Genomic DNA, 20330 nt, shown 5'->3' on the forward strand with positions numbered 1-20330 from the left:
TTTCCTTGTATAATAAGTCTTTCCTTTGGTACTGGGGTATGTGTATGTTAATACATAAATATTTAGGTATTTTTTCTTTTTGAATCATTTTTATTCTTAATTGGATTTTAAGTTTGTCTAAAAAATCTTTGCATTTAATTTTATTAACAGGTAATCTTAGGATACAGATTTAAAAAACTACCGTCCTATCAGTTTACTTTTACACATATATAAACTTTTCACAAAAATTATCAAAAAAAGACTGGACGCTAAATAAGACTTCTGTCAGCCTAGAGAACAAGCTGGATTTAGATCGAGATATAACACTAACGGCCAGTTACTAGTGATAAAAAATCTGATAAAGAGGTCTGCAGAATACAACAAACGATTGGCACTGATATTTGTCGACTACGAGAAAGCATTCGATACCATAAGCCACCAGAAAATGTTAAAAGCATTGAAAGAATGCCGAATAGACCATCGCTACACTAACCTAATCAAATATATCTACCAAAATGCCACAGCTAGCGTAAGACTGTCTCAACAAGAAATAAATAAATTCTGTATACAGCAAGGAGTACGGCAAGGAGACACCGTCTCTCCAAAACTATTCACAACGCTTTTAGAACATACTTATAAGAAGGCACATCTGAACGAGCATGGTATCAACATAAATGGAGAGAAGCTCAGTAATTTAAGATTTGCACAGGTTGATGGTGATGAGTCTTCCGATAGTTCTGACAATTTTAATGAATGCGTTGGCAAAACAAAATGGTGTAGTAGGATAATAAGTGGAAATAACTGTCAACGACAATGGTACACACTCGATCAAATAAGCCAAAACATAACCTAAAAATGCACAAATTTACATGACAACCAAAAATTAAAAAAATTAACTTGATAGATACAGGACTGAGACTATGCTTGCTACTCCCGTTGTTATTTAACATATTATTTAAGACCGAATATATCTTCGCACAAGCCCTGAAAGAAAAAGAGGAAAGCTTATTGTGCACCTAAATAACAGTAGATACGCTGACGATGCAATAGTTTTTTTCAGAGAGTATATACCTAGGTACTAACATAAAGAGCCATTGAAACAATCTATCAAAATATACCTTCTTCAAGTACCAGTCGGCAATCATCATAGCTATTCGGACTTTAGAGATGGCTGATCTTTTGATATTGAAAGTTTATTTAATGTACATCCGTACCATTCTCTCATGTTGCGCTGTCATAATATACTACGTTCCTTATGCTATTCAAATTTTCTTGTTTTGATTGTATATAAAAGTGTCACTTCTTTATCATCCTTCTCTGCATCACTAAAAACTCTTTTTGGTGACGCAGATATCGCGAAAACCATCCCCACTCTCCCTATCTCCATCTCCATCTCCTTACTCCAATCCAAGGAGATTGGAGTGAGGGGATGGAGAAGACAGACACTCGATATGGATAGATGGAAGATAATGATGATGATTCATCCTTCTCAGAACCTATTTATTTGTAATGTGTTCTATCCCTGTTTAAAAATCTATCTACAATAAACATCAAATATTTGTAACAAAAAAGCGAAAGAAAGAAAAAGTGTAGAATCATGGACATTGCAATTGGAAAGGACGACTTGTATACTTTTTTATTCAAAGAGGGAATAGTTGCTTCCAATAAATATGACATAAGTCAGTGGAAGTAAATGGAATGATAGGAAAGTCAGTCAGGAGGAGGAGCTCCTTAAGCTGATTCTTCCAAGTTTTCAGAATGCAAAGAATTAGAATTAAAGAAACATAAAGTGTTGTACAAATGACATCATCATCATCATACTGACTTTACAACCCTGTGTGAGTCCTAGCCTATTTAAAAATTTCTCTCCAGTCGTCCCTATCCATCACCTTCCTCCGCCAATCACGTGTTCACATATTTCTCATGTCTTCATCGATGTTATTAAGGAACCTTGTTTAATTTTTAAATTTAATTTAATTCATAGAGCAGTACCTTTTATGCGGTCCTGTATAAGATTTTAAAAACACGCAATACATATTTTCGAATGTTTATATTGCTTCCTCTTAAAAATCTCGTTACAAGGGTTTCAGACTGCGTCTTATGGAATTTATCTGATTGGTTACAGAAATTACGCGACGAGAATCTTGCAAAGTTGTTTCGGCTGAACGCCGGCTTATAAAAAATCACGTCATTTTCATATCAGACAGCGGTGCAAAGAGTTGTAGTGTGTCTTTCTCCCAACCCATCAGTTTTTATTTTTTCATAAGTTTTTCTGTTTTTCTAACAATTTTTATTGTAAAAAACACTATTATCCTGTCTCTCTGCTTGATAATAGAAGGAAAAAATACACATCTTTAAAAATATAACACTTTTTATTATCTTCTTTAATATTACTTCTGGTGGAGTTATGGATAAATAAATGCAGTGATTTATGGTTTTCTATTTATTTCATACTTTACCTCACCTCCTGTCACGTAGAATGCTGGATGCATAAACATTAAAGGCATTTTTGTTTTTTTCTGGCCGATGTACCAATGACCATCCAGATAAGTGAACTCCGACTCTTTTAATGCTACATTGCAGTTACTACATGCAGTTCCTCCTGAGTTCGTACTCTATCTTTTTCAAGAGTTACTTTTGTTAGTTTTACCAACTGATTTGGTATTCGTAGCTCTTTCATTGCTCTGAATGTGAATCTTTTATTTAAAGAGTCATAGGCTGCCATATTCCAGTGTTTTTTCTAAAATTTATACAAATATTTTGTAAAAATGTCACCGAAATATGTAATGAGGATGAACGATTAAAATACTAACCATGACAAAACAAAATCTTCACAAGCTTTGTTACAATTATACACAATTAAGAACTTTTAAGGGGGAAAAGAAAAGTTCTAACAGTTCTATCTCTACCTTGAAACTACAATTAAGATATCAAAAATTATTAACAAATATTTTAAAAAAGTTTTCAAAACAAAGTGTATTCTGCTCAAGTACCTAATGTCTTATAATTCAATTCGACTTTCCCTTCCTTCCTGATCTGTATCTGCACTTGATTTATTAGATAACAACACAAATCACAAAATTTAATTACGGGCGATGATGATATCACGCCAAAAAGTGCTTAACGTCATCAACAGACCAAGTCGACGGCGTATGGCTGGAAATGACGAAACGTAATATGAGAGCAGGTTTTATCTGCCTGGCGCTGATATTATGCGAGGAGATTTTATTGCCTTTTTCCTAATACAATTCCAGGATATTTGCATCAGAATAATTCCTGTTTGAGTGTTGGCTTTATTCGAGAACAATGGAAGACATAAAAGGTTTTTCACTCTTTCGTGTTACTGAAAGCAGAGTTGGTTCCAAAACGAATGGAGTTAATAAAATTTAAATTTAAAAATAACCGCTGATAAATTTACTGAATAATTATGTGCATAGTAATGGTTTTTCGTAATATGAACTAGAGATTTTTTAAAACTTAAAAGACTAGTTTTAAAAACTTGATTTAAACACAAAAAGGTAGCTATAGATCTCACCAGATTTTTTTTATGTCAACCTAGTCAGTAGATAACACTATAGACACAGTCTACTATGATACTTATAAGTAACAAAAAATTAAAAATGCATATTTATGGTCAGGGTTCCTAACCTAACAATAATTTTCTGCTGTTCTTCGTACAATGAATGTATATTTCAACATAAACAATAAAATTCTAGTTCTAATTAACACGTTCGCTACCAAGAGAATACTTATGTTTCGTCCTTATAGACCACGTGTAGGATATGTCAAATATTTGAAAAAAACCTTTACCTGTTTGTAATTTAAATAAAACCGTACATGAATATTTAGTTCCTGAGGAATTTTTTGATCCGGCTCCTATATGAGACGTTGGTCTATAGCATAACCGCAAATATTATAGACCATTGGTCTCATATATGAGACGTAGGAGAAATTTTAAAATTTACGTAAATTAAAATATGATTTTAAAAAAACATAAGTAGGGAACAAAACAAAACAACTCAAAAACATATGATTATGTGAAAAAAAAAAGTATAAAGGATCTACTCGCTGGAAACGAACACTACAGGAGCGATACGACCAATTTGTGGCAATAATTAACTCGCAAGACCCTTTTATTTTTGTTTTAAACGTTTGGCATTCCTTTCCGCAGCTAGCTGTAGCTTCATCCGTGGATGTGTTGTTTATTGCTATGAAAAACTCTAGGTCTTCTAACAATATAGCCACAAATTGGTCGCGTTGCTCATGTAGTGATCCTCTCCCAACATCCCAAACGAAGGATGCTGCACAAATCTTAAGATCCCTACTGAAAGATAAAAATCTATTGACGAAAATCGCGAAAATGAGTTTGCGGAATATTTCTCTCAAGAGGGTTCACTGGTGTATTGTAATAATATTCCGGAAGAAGACATGAAACTGGGAGCTGATAATTACGATTCCACATCATGGCGGTTATTTATTGATTCTTCCATGAGAAGTCTGAAGGCTGTCTTGTTCTACAATGGTAATACTTATGCCGCGGTGCCTGTTGTTAACTCGGTGCATCTTAAAGAAACGTATGAGAATCTTGAGCTGTTACTAAATAAAATTAAGTATAGCGGATATTATTGGCAACTCTATGGAGGCCACAAAATAATATCCATGATTTTGGGTTAGCAGTCTGGATTCACAGTGTATCCATATTTTTTGAGTGAGTGAGACAGCCGAGTATGAAATTTACATAATATTAAGAACGATTGACAACTCAGCATCGGAGATAGACTTACAGTTTAGTACCTAAACAAAAAAACATGCAGAGTGATGCATTAGTTGACCCAAAGTTAGTTCTTTTACTTCCCCTTCACATAAACTTAGAATTGATGAAGAAGTTTGTCAAAGCTTTAAATAAACAAGGTGACTGCTTTAAATACCTGTGCGACTATTTCCTTCACTTTCTGAAGCTAAACTTAAAAAAGGAATTTTTGTAGGTCCTCAAATTCGAACCTTAAAATCGGACAGAATCATCCAGAATATAATCTTATTTTCTGGATTCCCACGTTGTCTATTTTGGAAACAGTCAACGTAGGATGAAATCTTGGAACTGTCAGCAAGAAATAGGGCAACAGGTTCCATCAATACATAAAACAGATGGAGATACGTTACCATTACCAACGAAGATGGGATATTAGAATGATGGCTGATTATTATTGGACTTTGAAGATTGAATCGATCACATAAATCCACAAAAAGAAAACTACAAAACGCAGTTCTTACGGAAATCAGACGATTTTATTCAAAAAAACCAAGGATTGTCCAACGTAGATTATACTGCATTGTCTTTTTTTTATGAACAACTCAATCCTGCAGTGTAATTTTCGATTAAATACAGTTTCACTAAATATTTTCTCAATATTTTCGACAGGCTCTATGAACAATTTCAAACATACTTTTCCTGAAAACCGGACGTGCTGGAAAAAAAACTAAGCACAGATTCTTGATCAGCAGACCCCATTTACTATAGACTGCCTATTAAACGTAAAACACTTTTTCATGAAAAAAAAAAATGTCTGGTTTTATAATAGACTTATTTGCTCTCAACATTATATTGGAAGTCTATAGGTACAAAGTTTATCAGATCTAATTAAATATTGTGGGCTAGCAGACATTACAGATTAATGCGAAAATGAAATCCTTTCCTAGATGTTAATTTTATTGCACTTCACTAATGATATCACTTACAAAAATAAATAAACAAAACAAATCTTTAATGCAGCTATTGGGGGAGCTTTTCCCTGAATTAAAGTGAACACTGAAGAGGGTTTTCACCTAACAAAACACAGTTAATAATCCTTCCATTGTTCGAAAATAAATGCCCGCAAAATCCACATTCAATACCTCATACTCATATATCATCGTATTAATAAATACAATCATCATTTTCAGCCGCTGCTGATATAATTTAAATGTTTGTTTTGGGTTAGAACGGCAAGATCGTACAATAAACCTCGATTCATTATGGAAACTGTTTAGTTACATTAGCGTATCATTCGATATATTTTAAAAGGGTTCAATTATGATAACAGTGTAAAGAAATATATAAAATATAAATTAGTACTACTAAAGAGGTGTTTACAACCAATTATACACATTCTTTAGCTGATTTTGTTAGCCTCTGCAAGGTTTTCTATATAGCCCCACATGAAACAACAAATTTTTCACAATTTGAGTGATCGCAGTGGCCAAACAGTTGGTTCTCCTCTGCCTGTCCTTTTCGCAGGAAAATTATTTAGATGATTGTGAATAAGAGCAGTATGATTATGCAGAAAATCTGAAATGAGCCAATTACATAGTCCTCAATAATACGAAACAAAAACAATTCGAAAGAAAAATCGATCGCTATGCACTTACTGCTGAGACCATTGACAAAAAGCTTAATCTACGAGGATAATCAGGGACTGTCAATTGCATTACACATAGTTGGCAGCCGGAATTTGACTGTCATGTTGACGTGAAATGTCACGAGTGCTAATGTGTGGATCTTCAGTAGTCGCTAACAGTACATCATATTCCTTTTCTTCATTTTGACTTTCTGGGAAGACTGGCTTCCTCCGTTCAAGATATTGCTATGTATTTATTCTAGATGCAAGTAGCAGATCATATTTGTTAATTTTTCTACAGAAAAATTCATTTTTAAAATATCAAAGACGAACTACACAGACCGATTAAGAAGGTAATAATATGAAAACTGTCTTTTTTTCAAAACATATTCTTTTACCGTTGTTTTACCGTTACCTTGATAAAAGTGGCCTTTTATTTATTAATAATTACTCGTCACAATCAACAATTTTAAATAAAATATTTTACTAAGAATATGTTCAATCACAAATTAATCCCTTTTTGAAATCTTTCTTTCTAGATGATCCATAAAAATATCTGATAGCAATGGGCTTAGAGCAGCCATACTCACTACGCGGCCCGTGGGCCGCATGCGGTCCTCGGAGCGATTTTTCGCGGCCCTCAGACTGCTAGGCAGTGAAGCAAAATTGTATTATTCATCAGCTGCTAAATTTGGTGACAATTTTAGCTGTGTTATGAAAACACTTGTAAAGATTGTGAATGTCATAAGATCAAATGAACTAAACCACAGAGAGTTTCAAGAATTTTTGAAAAAACTTATGTCGCAATATGGGGACATTCTTTACCACACAGAAGTGAGATGGCTGAGTAAGGGTAAAGTTTTGGAACGTTTCTTCAGCATTCGACATGAGATTACTCTGTTTTTGGCTACAAAGAATAAAGAGTTTCCTGATATTCATAATTTTAATTGGTGGCTTAAAGTAGCGTTTCTCACTGATGCAATGACCATTATGAATAAAACATTGACCAAATTGCAAGGAGACTACAATAACATTGTAACGAAAATGATGAGTATTGTGTTTTCACTGGAGTAGAAGCTGAATATGTATATTGTAGAATTGTCAAATGAAGATTATTCCAGCTTTCCTTCCGTTAAAGCACTGTTTGATGAAAATCCAGATGAAAGTCAAGAGATTTCTGACCTACTGAAGCTGTTAGCAGACCTAAAGGATAAAATGTCTGTGAGGTTTAGTGACTTCAGGAAGTTCCAAGAACCATTTCGCTTGGTGGAAAATCCATGAGCAATAACAACAGCAAATGTAGCTCATCTTTCTATTTTTGGATACGAAGCTAGGGATTTGAAAAATGAGTTAATTGATCTTCAGAATTATACAAAGCAGTTGAAAATGACAAATTTCCTAACTTAATTGACTATACTCAGAAAATTTTGTGTATTTTTGCATCTATACATGATCTAGGCTGACTAGTGAGAATGTTGAAAACATTTTGAAAATTTCAGTTTCTTCCCAACCTGCTAACATATATGCCATTCTAGAGAGCTGTGAAAGATTGCGCCCGTCGACTTCAAAGAATTAACAAATTCAGGACTTGACATTCCTGGAGTCAAGTAAAAGACATTTTCCTACTTTTTACATGCAAAACAGTCCATATAATTTATAATTATATTGCTTTTACGTAACTTGTATTAAACTTATGTTATAGTCATATAGTTTTAAAGTTATTTCATACCACCACTTGTACTTGCGGTCCTCAGGAAAATTTCATTCAAACTATTAGGTTCTCAAAGAAATCCTAGTGAGGATCCCTGGCTTAGAGGATTACCCATTATAAGTCCTGCACTGTTATTTGTATATATTTGATTATTAAATTCAAAGCAGTCCTGGTTTATGGAAATTTCAAGAAGATGTAAAATTTCAGATGTAATGATTGGATTTGTAATATTATGGCCTAAAAGGTTTTTTCAAAGAAAAAAAGTTTCTGAAGATTTTTTACGTCAAATGAAATTAATCTGGACTTGTTGGGTAATTGAAAATGTTGTATTTTATTAACTATATCGTGTTTTTTACAGTAAATTGAGGTGAAAATTTAATGTGTTCTAAAATAATCTCTAAGAATTTTTTTGATAGTTTATATGACGGAGCTGTATAAAAGAAACTGCCGGTCTTATTTGGTGATCAGGTTTATGTAGTTTAATAAAAGAGTATAATTTAGGACGCTGTGGGTTCATGATATTGAGGTATTTCTGTTCTAATAAATTTAATATTGATTTTGAATTTTCTAACGCCAGTTTAATTTGGTTTTGATACTTTTCCATTGGATCTTCGTTTATTGGGTTATATTTTTTCTGATACCAATCAATTTTAACATGTAACTAAATTTTTTTTATTAACGTAAGCTTTGTGTTAGATAAAGTGTCATTATTTTAATTTGTTTTTCTATTCAACATGTATTACAACAGCCGTCTGCTGTGTACTCTAATCTTGTGCAAAAGAAACATTCTGCATTTTTAATCTAAATGTTGGTAAGTTTTTACAAAGACCCATTGCATTTGTACATCTTGTAATTTTGATTGCGTTGTAGAAATTCTTGAAAAAATCAAATTTTCCGAAAGCTTGAATCTTCAAATAATAGTGTGCTTTATTTAAGCCCCAGTTTTGACTTCAATACCCAAATATTAAGTGAAATTTGTGTATATGGATACACATACATATCAATATATAAATAATAATATTTTTGACGAACGAATATAAATAAAATTAATAATAATAATAATTAATATATAATTTCTCTTTCATAAGTACCTTATCGCTTTTAGTTTGCGATTTAATTGTCCAAATTTAGTATTCGTAGTAAAACCCGATGTTTTTTATTGGCGTGTTTGAAAAGATTAATATTTATTAGTATAATAATTTTTATAACTAATATATATATATATATATATATATATATATATATATACATATGTATATATATATATATATATATATATATATATATATTTTGGTTTGAATTTATTATGGTTATGATATAAATAAACAAGCAATACGTCATCCAAAATTTGGAATATTTGTGAGATATATAACGTTATTGACTATAATGCTATGAACCATTAGAAACTAACATTATTAAAAGATCAATAGCCTTTGGAAATTCCTCTACAAAATTTTGAGCCGAATTATTACGTATTTTATTAATTTTTGTGCTCAAGAATACAAAAAAACAATGCCACAACTTGCTCACAAATTTTTTACTAAATACTCTAAAGCTTATATTATAAATCCGTGACAGTTTGGAACCGCAAATAAAGTTATCTTATAATGAGACTGGTATGAGTTTCAGGTCATCGCTGAATATGTGGCAATAAAAGTTGATGCACTTGCAGAAAATACTTTGGTCCATAGCCGACCGTGGGAGTGCAAAAAAGCATGGTACGCGACCGGAAAAAAGCCTGGGTACGAAGCCAAAAATCTCACACTGGGAAAATATACCCAGTCATAATTATTGCTAACTCATTTGTGTGTTTTGGGCTGTCTTCTATTGCTTTTTCTTCTTCTTCTTTTTGTATAGACATGACTGTCTGTTTTTCAATGTGCCATCAGTAAGTTGTCGTTCCATCGTTTTCGTGGTCTTTCTACTGATCGTCTTCCTATTGGCGCACAGTCTCTTGCCGTCTTTACTACTCTATTTGTTGTCATTCGGCTTATATGATCGTTACATTCTACTCTTCTATTTCTTACCCAGTTCTTGATGTTCTCTACCTTGCATCTACATCGTATATCTGTATTTCTAGCTCTGTCCCATAGTGTCTTACCATCAATTTTTCTAAGTGGTTTTATCTCTGCTGTTTGTAACATCCTTTTTGTCCTCTCTGTGTCAGGTCTTGTTTCTGCCTCGTATGTCATTATTGGTCTGATGACTGTTTTGTAAATTCTGCCTTTCGTTTCTTTCCCGATATTTTTATTTCTCCATATTGTTTCATTTAGGCGGCCTGCGGCTCTGTTTGCTCTATTCATTTGATCTTCCACTTCGGTTTAATCCACTTCCAGATAATGTGCAAAGAAACAAGCAGGTTTTGTCCCCGGACATGGTACTAGGGAACACATTTTTAACGTACCAGAGATTATGGAAAAATCCAGAGATTTCAACATTGCAACATATCTGTTCTTCATGGATTATAGGAAAGCCTTTAGCTGGAATAAAATGTGGCAAATAAATATGGCAGATTTTATCAGAAATGTGAGTCCCTGGTTATCTGATACTGCTAATTAAAAGCCTATACAATCAAAATTATGCCAAAGCTAGAATAAATGGAAAACCAACCAGTTTTAGGGTAACAATGGCGTGAGGCAAGGCTGCATATTAAGCACAATTTTATTCAATATATATGGTTAATGAATAATGCGGAAAGCTACTGAGAACTGGAACGGTGGCATCACTGTCGGCGATAAAAACTTGGGATATGTAGATGATACAACCATTCTCGCTAGTTCCGAACTAAAACTGTTTCACCTGCTACAACGGACTGAAGAAGTAAGCTTAAATGGGCCATAAAATTAACATAGATAAAACGAGAATCATGATAATTGACAGAGCTAACAACAATCAAAAACCATGATAAACAATATCGCTGGTGTAGATAAATTTGTGTATCTGGTTTCTTTAATAACCTACAAGGGGAGCTTTAGTTAAGAAATAAAGCTCCGGTCATCAATCGCAAAAAGCGATAGGGCAAAATTAACAAAAAATTTGGAAAAACCATGAAATAACTCATCATCATCATCGTTAGTGTTACAGCCCTATAAAAGAGCCTTGACCTTCCCAAGTCTATTACGCCAGTCAGTTCTATCCATTGCCAACTGTTGCCAGTTTGCTGCGCCTATTTGTCTACCATCCTCATCTACACGATCCCTCTATCTGAGTTTTGGCCTACCCCTACTTCTATTTCCCACAGGTTACGACATAAGGATTCTTCTAGGAGGGTTGTTCTGCTGTGATCTTGCCAGATGTCCTGCCCATCTTAGTCTTCCTATTTTTGTAAAGGATACTACGTCTTTACCACCAAATATATGTTTATATCTGTGATATATCTCGTAGCTGTATTTATTAAAAATATTTCCTCTGTTGTCTATTTGGGCATCCCTGACCTTATATAGCCTTTTCCAGAGCTATGTTGAAAAGGAGACACGCCAGCGCATCTCCCTGTCGCAGCCCAACATGCGTTTCAAATGCCTGTGATTGTTCACCCTGTATTTCGACTTTGCAAACAACTTTACGCATTGTAGCCTTAACCAATCTTATCAGTTTATCGGGGACGTGGAATTCATCCATGGCTTCATACAATTTATTTCTTAGGACACTATCATAGGCCAATTTGAAGTCTACGAAAAGATGGTATGAAATAACTACCGATACAAAAATGAGACTTGTAAGAAGTCTAGTTTTTCCAGTTTTCACTTATGCATCGGAATGCTTAACTCATGGAGAAATATAAAAATATTATAGATGTATTTGAGATGTGCTGCTAGAGACGAATGCCGAGAAAACCATGGGTGGTCCGAAGAATAAACGAATCTATACTGAACCAGCTAAACATAAAGAAAATACTAAAAAAACAAATACTAGGCTATTTTGGACACGTACTTTTTACAACATATTGGTTTTACAACATATTGTTGCTACTATTGGCGCTGCATTGTCAGAATGTGCTATAATGGCAAAAGATAGAAAGACATGGAGGAATATTGGAAAAATTAGCTAATAGCTTCATGATATCACGATACCTGCATCAGGTTAACTAACGACTATGAATACGAAGAAGATAGATATACAAATATCTCCTTTAAATTACAATTCACAATTAGAACATGATCACACATTGACAAAATAAAAAAGATTGCCTATGAGCCACCAAGGAGATCAACTAAGAAGCAGTACGAAAGATATACAAAACTGTGACAAAATCTAGGTAGTTACAATATACAGTAACTTCTTCTTCTTAACATGCCATACACCAAAGTGCGTAGGCGACTATCTTCTTACTAGAATTCTGTGGCGGCGTGACACAGCTCGCCTGTATTGTGTATTCCTGTCCATTCTTTAATATTCCTTAACCAGGATAATTGTTTGCGGCCGGCTCCTCTCCTACCTTCGATCTTCCCTTGTAGGATTAACTGTGGTATTTCATATTTTGCTCCTCTCAATATGTGCCCAAGGTAACCAATCTTGCGTTTTTTAATTAATTCAAAGAGTTCTCTTTCCACGCCGGCTCTCTTAAGGACGTCATCGTTTCGAACTCTATCCACCCAAGGTATGCGCATCATTCTTCTCAATGACCACATTTCAAACGCTTCAAGTTTGTTGATAGATGTTTTTTTCAAAGTCCACGTTTCCATGCCATAAAGCAAGATGGACCATATGTAGCACTTGACCATTCTGTAGCGTATTTCGAAATTTAGGTTTTGATTACATAGGAGCGGTCTGAATTTCACAAAAGCTTGTCTTGCCATTTGTATTCGGGTTTTTATCTCTTGTTGTGGATCCGATTGGTCATTGATTGTGGTGCCAAGGTATTTAAAAGTTTTCACGCGTTTTATGCGATCGTCACCTATGCATATTATCGGGTTTTCTGGAGGGTTTCTGCTAATGACCATATATTTCGTTTTCAAAATGTTGATTTTGAGGCCATATTTTTTACCTATTCTATTCACCCTATCAAGTAATAACTGCTGATCTTCCAAATTATCAGTTATAATCACTGTGTCGTCCGCATAGCGTAGGTTGCTAATTGGTATGCCGTTCCCCTTAATGCCTAATTCCGTGTCTTCTAATGCTTCCGCAAATATATTTTCAACATATAAATTAAAAAGCATCGGAGAGAGTATGCAGCCTTGGCGGACACCTTTCCGGATTTCAAATTCATCCGTATATTGGTCTTGCTCAATCCCTCAATCCTCACCTTTGCCATTTGGTTCCAGTATAGATTCTGAATAATTCTGATCTCCTTCTGGTCAATGTTGGCCCTATGTAGTAGTTCCATCATGATATCATGTTTAACATTGTCAAATGCCTTCTCGTAGTCGATGAAGGTGAGGTAGACATCTTTTCGTTGATCTAAACAGTTTTGTATTAAGGTGTTCAAACATACAGTAACTACAAAAGAGATTTAGAAAAAGTTATATAAACGTAGTTATAAAAGTGTAATTTGAATGAAATCTCGACATTTCAATTTTGTTATAATTAATTTAAATGCTTGATAAACCCCATTTAAAATATACTAACAACAAATAAAATTCAGAATTGCTGAAACTCAATTTAAATGTTTTATCAACAAATCTCTCTATTTTTTTTTACCAGAAAGTATTATAAAACTATGGCATGCAATTTGTATTTTTTTTGTTTCAATTATTTTAACTAACCTTTACATAGTACACGCATACAGGAATATGTAGTCAAATACACTTTTTAGCTTGAAATAATCCATCAAAGCCCACAATGCCTGTTTTATTATTTAGCATTTCCCAGTATATATATTGCCAGCTATAATTCAATTAAGTTGGCCGTGCCAGGAGTATTTTCCCATTCGTTGTTTAGCTTGCCAGGCCAACGCGATTCGCTACCGACGGCGGCGTCGACGGCGTTCGGCGCTTGTTTTAGCGTCGTTTCCAGATTATTCTATTACCGCGTATCAACATCGGGGAGGGCTAATTTTGTTTAGTCTCAAAACATACCATTGTTTCAAGTGGATCAAAAATTCAACGGAAGGTTAATTACAGTTATGTATATACCCGCCCCAATGTAGACGCACAGTGGTATAGTAGGCATTGATCGAGTTGCCCTCTAGCTATTGTTTCCACTCGTATATATATGCTAAGATTTTTTCGCTTTAGACTTCCGCACGTTTGTTTTTGCAAAGCAATTGTTCTCGGCGGTGATTGTCAAAATTTGAACGGGAAAATTTTGACTTCGTATTTTCCGGTTGATTAGTTTGCTAAAATGTCGTAAATTACAACAAATACACTAAAGAAGTAATATTTACATCATGCTTAAATATATCCTACTTTTTCTAGAACCGCATACACGATACATTAACCTCTGAACAATATTTACTCACCTATTTTTGTATATAACATTCGGATATAATAATAAAACTGGATATGAGACTCAGGTGTAGAAAATTAACATACACCAACATATATCTAAATTACAAAAATCAAATCACAATATTAATAGTAAAAAGGGAATCGATAAATCATTATACGATAGAGCAAAAAATTCTTGTTCTAACGAAAATTTGTTCTAAGAGGAAAAACATTTGTTAACATCATAACAGATTCAGAACAATTGTGTAAGGATTTATTAAAAATACTTCGTCTGTTGTCTATTCTGACGTCTATAACGGCTTTTTCCAGGACTATGTTAAAAAGGAGACACTCCGTCGTATTCCCTGTCGATATGTATTTCAAACGCTTGTGATCGTTAACCCTGTATTTCTACTTTGCAAACAGCTTTACACATTGTAGCCTTATCAGTTTTATTAGTTTATTGGCAATGTAGAATTCGTCCATGGCTTCATATAATTCACTTCTTAGCATACTATCATATGCTGGTTTAAAATGTATGAAGAGATGGTAGGTATTGATACTGAATTCGTTGGTTTTTTCAGTATCTGCCTTAGGACAAAAATATGGCCTGATGTTGATCGACCAAACCTAAAACCAATTTGTTATTCGCCAAGAAGCTTCTCTGAATATGCACTTAGATGACCAGGTGAAAATATTTTGTACACTGTGTTACGAACGGTTTTACCACTATAGTTTCTGAATTCCAATTGATCACGCTTTTTGTGTAACGGACAAACAATTCTAGTACACCACTTTTCCGGAATTTTTTTCTCACTGCAAGCTCTATTATTTATATATATGGTTAGTAGGACCACCGCCACCATATTTAATAAGTTCTGCAGGTATTCTGTGACTTCCTGGAGATTTGTTATTTTTTAGATATTTTATTGTATCCCGTACTTCCGAGCGCATAAGAACTAGCTCCCACTCGCAGGTAATAAGCTCTCTATGGATAAAATGGTTTGCGCGAATTAGCACTCGATGAAATTCTCGGAGATTTAGGAAGATAGGTGATGGTAGGTGGCCAGTTAGAAACTCACCTTTAAAAAGAGAGAACTACCCTCTCGTATCTTTAAATCACAAATTACTACCTGCTATATAGATAATCATCTAAATTGGGGAAAACATATATGGTCCAAACGACTACAACTGGGTATGCTTTATAGGAAAATGTATTGGTTTATGAATCAAGATGTCAGGTTTAAGTATCCAAAACAAACTTCCTCTCTATAAGTCAATACTACGACCCGTATGGATGTATGGTATTCAAATCTAGGGAACTGTCAGTAATGCAACTATGCAAAGATTACAAAGATTCCAATCCAAACTGATTCGTGATGTCTGCAATGCACCATGGTATGTGCCAAACGAGTTTATTCATTATGATCTGAATGCTGAAACTATTAAAGAAGCAACCGTCTCTCAGTGTACAAACTACTTTATGAAACTATCATCTCATCCAACTCCACTCGCCAACGACCTCCTGGGACCACCGCTGCTAAGAAGACTTGACAGGTTGGATCCTCTAGATCTCTCCACCGCTAGGAACTAGATAGAAGTTTCTTATTTGTATAAAAATAAAAAATTTGGTAAGACAAATTAAATATAAATAAAGGGTGCTCACCACTCGGTGTACCTTCCACTGTGTCAACAGATTGCAATATAAATAAAGGAAGATAGAAAACGTTAGAAAGAAAGAAACTGGATTTTACTATAATTCTTTAAATTCGTATACTCCTTTTCCGCAAACGTATTTCAAACTAGTTTCTTAATAGTTTTGCGACTCATGTATACTTGATCATATCATCGTAGAAGATGCCAACTACAGAAATACTAAGCGAACGAGAAAAACCCATGCTATTGGTGAACAGTTTGAAATATCATTTTCACAAGTTATTATTGGGGGAATTGATGCGATGCGATAGTAGTGTGAACACCGTGGATATAAATCGTATGTGAAAACAGAAACTTTCGCACCGTACACAGTGCTCGACTTTGGTGAGCACAACCATGAGAGCAGCAGTCTAAAAACGTTAAACTGCCAAAAACTTAACAATTCACTGAAGAAAAAGAACGTTGAAGATATTTGTGAAATAGAGATCACAAAATCACAAAGACTGAGATGGTTGGGATATATACAAAGGATGCCAAACACAAGACTATAACCCGGTTCACAATTTGTTGATAGCTCACTACAAGTTTAACCCTAATTAGAAAACTGAAATACAGAGAGGATAGGTAATACGATATAATAGTAAAAACCAACCTAAAACTGACGGTTTAAGACGTTTTCGACTAACCCACCTTATATCTGAAGGAATACAATACCTTATAATCCTATTACGGGGGTATTTTGAATGGTTAGATATGAACGACCAGTGTCGTAGAGTATATGATTGAAACATTTATTTGAACTAAATAAATATATTTTTTAAATTGTACTTATGTAAATTGTATTTTTTAATAAAACTTATTTATTTTATTCAAAAATAAAAAGTTTCTTGCCATTTGTAAAAGATACATTTATTTAATTAAGGAAAAAGGCGCCAAATGTCGCCTGGCAAAATTTCCAATGTGTTTTAAATGTATCCATTATTTTCGAATCCGGAGAAAACTAATAAATATTTTTGAAAAATTTAAACGCAGAATGAAAGATTACATTATTACTCAGGGTGTACCCTCTGGATGATCGATTGAAGGTTACACAAAGAACGGTACTAGGCTCGGGCTTCAGTCTGGTAGAGGTATCTTGGTCGGGGTTCTTGTTACAGCTCAAATATCACGGATCAATTAAGGAAGTACTTACGACACAAAGACAAGAAGTTAGAAGAGAAGATAAGAGATAAGAGAAGAAAAGTTATTTGGGCACCACCCTATTTTTAGAGGAACAGGGAAACCTTAAGGCATAGAGAATACGATAATGAGAAAGATAAGAAACAGTTAAGATACGCGAGAATAAAATAAACCGTGAGAGAAAAGGTATCTTGATCGTGCGGTACACACTCAATATTTCGACACAGATACACTAATTATACGATAAAACAAATAACATAAATCAGTAAAAATGCCTGAAAGAGATACACCATGCACAATAATATATATTCATATCATAACAATAAAAATAAAAAGCAAAAGGTTCGTCAACAAAATTATATTGAGGTATATAAAAAAAATACACTATAACAATCTTTACTGCACAGTTAGATGACACGAGATAAGTGATTGATTAATTTATAATCGAATAAAAACAAAAAATATTTTTTTTGGGAAAATAATTCTGCATAACGTAGTATTCTCAAGAATAGAAGAAAGCAAGGGACATTATAATAGTCAATATTCGTCAAACAAATTATTATTATGCCTTGAGAACACTTAAACGTTTACCAAAAATTTTTTTATTGAATGTGATCACCTCAAATCTATATATGAAATTTAACATAAATATACCCTACATTAATATAAAAGAAATGGTCCGTAATTTATACATATATTATATCGTAGGTTCAAACTCATAATAGTTCGTTCCGTTTAACCATAAACAGCAAGGTCACTAAACTAAACGTTATAAATCAAATTCTTACGGTTTAGGTATCAAAGTTGAGCTTTAGTCAATAAAATTTACTACTCACAATTAATATGCCACAGGTGGATACAGATAGTGGCGTTAGGCCTTCAATAAAGTCACTTGACACTTGGTCCTCGGCAACAGGTAGCTACAGCAACGAATTACGGTTTTCAAACCGTAATTCCTCGGGTTTGATTTCGGCAGACGAGAAGATAAACAGCCAAACAGGAATAGCACAGGTAATAATCGGTAGTAGAGATGAATGATGAATAATGCACAATGAATAGTGAATATTAAATAATGGCTAATGGCTAATCGTTAATGGCTAATGGTTAATCGGCAAACAGAAGTGACCTCGTTCCTTCGAAGTGGAACACGTCTGTTGGACAAAAGAGAAAATATTTAATATAGGACTCACTGTGTAAAGATAAATAAGGGTGAATTGAAAATCCACTTACCGCCGATTGTCGAAGATAAGACCGCTTGCCACAGGAACCAACTTGGAAATGAATATCGGATTGTGAATTTAGAAGGGCTTAGACAAGCGAAGGTTGAAAATAGGGAAGGGATATTGGCTGAAGGATGCCACGCGAAATTGACATTAAATATCCGGGATATTGGGGTTCATTTTCGTAGCGTTTACCAATAGAAAGTAAAGTTTCTACGAAAAACAACTCTTCTGATTTTCTGAGAAGGTAGCTCGGAGATTTCACAATAGGTCCTTTTTCCTTTGTTATTAGGAAAGATTTTTATGTAGCAAAACAAGATAAAAAGAAGAAGAAACATTTGGCGAAGTTATTTCTTTGTTAAAAAAAGGCGTAACAAAACGAAGGTATGCAGGCATGGGCGGCGTGAAAATAGTTTATTAAAGGGAATAATTTAAAGAAATTATGAACATGCTTCACAGCCCTTTCCACGATGTAAACTGGGTGTACTGAGTTTGCATCGGAACTGTGAAACAAGGAAGCATGGGAGAACTATCGTAAAGACAAGTTGAGAAAAACAAGGAAAGTTTACGTTACTACGATAACACATACGTACAATATGACCAAGTAACATTATAACATAACATAAACGATACACTAAATAGTATCTATCTAACACAATAGACAAAACATAAAAGTAATTCTACAAGTTTTACAAAAGTTATAAAGGTATATGCTTAATAATTATAATTTTTACAAAAGGTATGAAAGTACAAGCTTAATGAATTTATTTAACCTATATAATATTTTTATACAACTATGTTAATATATACACTTATGTGTCAAAAGGTATAAGAGGGTATCCGCTCGATATTGTTACAGCAAAATAGGACACGTAAGGCAAACAAGGCAATATGGAGATCGTTAAACAATGAGCGAGAGAGTGAGTTCGTCGCGAGATTGTTAACGTGAGGCACCTTGGTTTAAATAACACTGTATCAATAGATAGTCCGAGTATTTTGCTTAGATATCATCACTAGAAAGATAGACTTAACCTAGTTTCAGTGGTGTAAGAAGATAGCTAAAAATCCATATAACGGTACTTATTGAAATATAAGCGGTAATAATAGACGATTAATATGCCAACGTTTTTCGTAACCCGGCATAAAGGTAATAAGACTAATGTTAAGTTTTGGTTAGGTAGGTAGGGAGTTTGTAACTAACAAGGAGAATTGTAATGAGGATTTGCGTACTTAGTATCTCTTAATGATTATCAAAAGTCTATGCAGTATTAACAAGAGATTGAGATTTAATAGAGTTAAAAATTATATTTCAGTAATGTGGTTGCAAAAACCCGAGGTTTAGGAGCAGGGGGTACATATGGTACATAATTTTTCAGGTGCACATAGGGTATTTATTCTGGTATTGATGGGACTAACCTCTTAGGCACCAAAATTAACACTAAGAGAGTCATTTAATTGGCCTCATTCCGGTTGAAGAACGACTGAATTCTTACCACAGATGGTCAATAGAAACTAGGATCCAGATACTATTTTCGGCGAGTCAACTGGCGAACGTCCGCTAACATCAGTCCTAGCCTTCCTCAGTGCCTAGTATCTCTGGCAGATGCTGATCTCTATGACGAAAAGGGGTAGAGAAGATGTTATTTCTATGTTGGGTCTCACATCAAAAGTTAAACCAAGTAGGAAAGAGAGTACTACACGATTTGGGAATTCTAAACACGACAGAGATGTCACAGCCGGACAGTGTGTTTAGGGATTTAGGGGAAGTCTTGTTAGAAACACTGTATCAGTAAAGATAAGGTATAAGGCAATTGTACTTTTTAGAAGGTAAAGGCAAGAAAAT

General features: G+C 34.1%; 1 protein-coding gene across 1 annotated transcript in view; it reads right to left on the reverse strand.

The window, feature by feature from the left end:
- Gsc (goosecoid homeobox) overlaps nt 1-20330 on the reverse strand; it is a 113806-nt gene that overhangs the window by 10681 nt on the left and 82795 nt on the right. The gene's annotated exons all lie outside the window — the stretch shown is intronic.

The sequence above is a fragment of the Diabrotica undecimpunctata genome, chromosome 6 (genome assembly GCF_040954645.1).
Source record: "Diabrotica undecimpunctata isolate CICGRU chromosome 6, icDiaUnde3, whole genome shotgun sequence".
NCBI classification, from domain to species: Eukaryota; Metazoa; Arthropoda; class Insecta; order Coleoptera; family Chrysomelidae; genus Diabrotica; species Diabrotica undecimpunctata.